At 41.2% G+C, this 2,500-nt stretch overlaps 4 non-coding genes and 1 pseudogene across 4 annotated transcripts; all 5 read right to left on the bottom strand.

Annotated features, from left to right (window-relative positions):
• Window positions 1-91: 91 nt before the first annotated feature.
• On the bottom strand, window positions 92-210 carry LOC113096858 (5S ribosomal RNA). Its single transcript, XR_003288676.1, has one exon. It is a non-coding gene; the product is annotated as a 5S ribosomal RNA (ribosomal RNA).
• A 368-nt stretch (window positions 211-578) lies between these two features.
• LOC113096752 (5S ribosomal RNA) lies at window positions 579-697 on the bottom strand. The gene has a single exon (XR_003288608.1). It is a non-coding gene; the product is annotated as a 5S ribosomal RNA (ribosomal RNA).
• Window positions 698-1,058: 361 nt separating this feature from the next.
• Window positions 1,059-1,177, bottom strand: LOC113096782 (5S ribosomal RNA). The gene has a single exon (XR_003288638.1). It is a non-coding gene; the product is annotated as a 5S ribosomal RNA (ribosomal RNA).
• Window positions 1,178-1,546: 369 nt separating this feature from the next.
• LOC113096747 (5S ribosomal RNA) lies at window positions 1,547-1,665 on the bottom strand. Its single transcript, XR_003288603.1, has one exon. It is a non-coding gene; the product is annotated as a 5S ribosomal RNA (ribosomal RNA).
• Window positions 1,666-2,164: 499 nt separating this feature from the next.
• On the bottom strand, window positions 2,165-2,283 carry LOC113096814 (uncharacterized; annotated as a pseudogene).
• Window positions 2,284-2,500: the final 217 nt, after the last annotated feature.

The raw sequence follows: 2,500 nt of genomic DNA, 5'->3' as shown, positions 1-2,500 counted from the left end.
CTTACCAGGCCCAAACCTGCTAATATTCAGAGATCGGGCATTGACTCTATTTTTGTCAAAATTATTATATACTAAGTGAAAAGTTTCCAAAAGCTTACAGCACCTGGTATTCCCAGGCGGTCTCCCATCCAAGTACTAACCAGGCCCAAACCTGCTTAGCTTCCGAGAGCAGACGAGATCGGGCATAGCCAGGTTGGTATGGCCGTAAGCGAAGACTGCTGCAAAGAGAGGGCTATTTAAAGACCAGCCCATCTAATCGTCAGTACATTATATAAGTAGGAAAGAAAACCCAAAAGCTTAAAGCACCTGGTATTCCTAGGCAGTCTCTCATCCAAGTACTAACCAGACCTAAGCCTGGTAAGATTCAGAGATCGGGCATTGACTCTTTTTTTTTTTTTTTTTTTGCAAGATTATTATATAAATCGTGAAATTTTCCAAAAAGTTTAAAAGTACCTGGTATTCCCAGGCAGTCTCCCATCCATGTACTAACCAGGCCCAAACCTGCTAATATTCAGAGATCGGGCATTGACTCTATTTTTTGGCAAAATTATTATATACTAAGTGAAAAGTTTCCAAAAAGCTTACAGCACCTGGTATTCCCAGGCGGTCTCCCATCCAAGTACTAACCAGGCCCAAACCTGCTTAGCTTCCGAGAGCAGACGAGATCGGGCATAACCAGGTTGGTATGGCCGTAAGCGAAGACTGCTTCAAAGATAGGGCTATTTAAAGACCAGCCCATCTAATCGTCAGTACATTATATAAGTAGGAAAGAAAACCCAAAAGCTTAAAGCACCTGGTATTCCTAGGCAGTCTCTCATCCAAGTACTAACCAGACCTAAACCTGGTAAGATTCAGAGATCGGGCATTGACCCTTTTTTTTTTTTTTGCAAGATTATTATATAAATCGTGAAATTTTCCAAAATGTTTAAAGCACCTGGTATTCCCAGGCAGTCTCCCATCCATGTACTAACAGGCCCAAACCTGCTAATATTCAGAGATCGGGCATTGACTCTATTTTTTGGCAAAATTATTATATACTAAGTGAAAAGTTTCCAAAAAGCTTACAGCACCTGGTATTCCCAGGCGGTCTCCCATCCAAGTACTAACTAGGCCCAAACCTGCTTAGCTTCGGAGAGCAGACGAGATCGGGCATAGCCAGGTTGGTATGGCCGTAAGCGAAGACTGCTGCAAAGAGAGGGTTATTTAAAGACCAGCCCATCTAATCGCCAGTACATTATATAAGTAGGAAAGAAAACCCAAAAGCTTAAAGCACCTGGTATTCCTAGGCAGTCTCTCATCCAAGTACTAACCAGACCTAAGCCTGGTAAGATTCAGAGATCGGGCATTGACTCTTTTTTTTTTTTTTTTTTTTTGCAAGATTATTATATAAATCGTGAAATTTTCCAAAAAGTTTAAAGCACCTGGTATTCCCAGGCAGTCTCCCATCCATGTATTAACCAGGCCCAAACCTGCTAATATTCAGAGATCGAACATTGACTCTATTTTTTGGCAAAATTATTATATACTAAGTGAAAAGTTTCCAAAAAGCTTACAGCACCTGGTATTCCCAGGCGGTCTCCCATCCAAGTACTAACCAGGCCCAAACCTGCTTAGCTTCCGAGAGCAGACTAGATCGGGCATAACCAGGTTGGTATGGCCGTAAGCGAAGACTGCTGCAAAGAGAGGGCTATTTAAAGACCAGCCCATCTAATCGTCAGTACATTATATAAGTAGGAAAGAAAACCCAAAAGCTTAAAGCACCTGGTATTCCTAGGCAGTCTCTCATCCAAGTACTAACCAGACCTAAACCTGCTAAGATTCAGAGATCGGGCATTGACTCTTTTTTTTTGCAAGATTATTATATAAATTGTGAAACTTTCCAAAAAGTTTAAAGCACCTGGTATTCCCAGGCAGTCTCCCATCCATGTACTAACCAGGCCCAAACCTGCTAATATTCAGAGATCGGGCATTGACTTTTTTTTTTTTTTTCTGCAAGATTATTATATAAATCGTGAAATTTTCCAAAAAGTTTAAAGCACCTGGTATTCCCAGGCAGTCTCCCATCCATGTACTAACCAGGCCCAAACCTGCTAATATTCAGAGATCGGCCATTGACTCTATTTTTTGGCAAAATTATTATATACTAAGTGAAAAGTTTCCAAAAAGCTTACAGCACCTGGTATTCTCAGGCGGTCTCCCATCCAAGTACTAACTAGGCCCAAACCTGCTTAGCTTCGGAGAGCAGACGAGACCGGGCATAGCCAGGTTGGTATGGCTGTAAGCGAAAAATGCTGCAAAGAGAGGGCTATTTAAAGACCAGCCCATCTATTCGCCAGTATATTATATAAGTAGGAAAGAAAACCCAAAAGCTTAAAGCACCTGGTATTCTTAGGCAGTCTCTCATCCAAGTACTAACCAGACCTAAACCTGCTAAGATTCAGAGATCGGGCATTGACTCTTTTTTTTTTTTTTTTTGCAAGATTATTATATAAATCGTGAA

Source organism: Carassius auratus, unplaced genomic scaffold (genome assembly GCF_003368295.1).
Source record: "Carassius auratus strain Wakin unplaced genomic scaffold, ASM336829v1 scaf_tig00216017, whole genome shotgun sequence".
NCBI lineage: Eukaryota > Metazoa > Chordata > Actinopteri > Cypriniformes > Cyprinidae > Carassius > Carassius auratus.
Note: the sequence above shows the minus strand (reverse complement) of the source record. Positions and strands in the feature narration are given on the sequence as shown.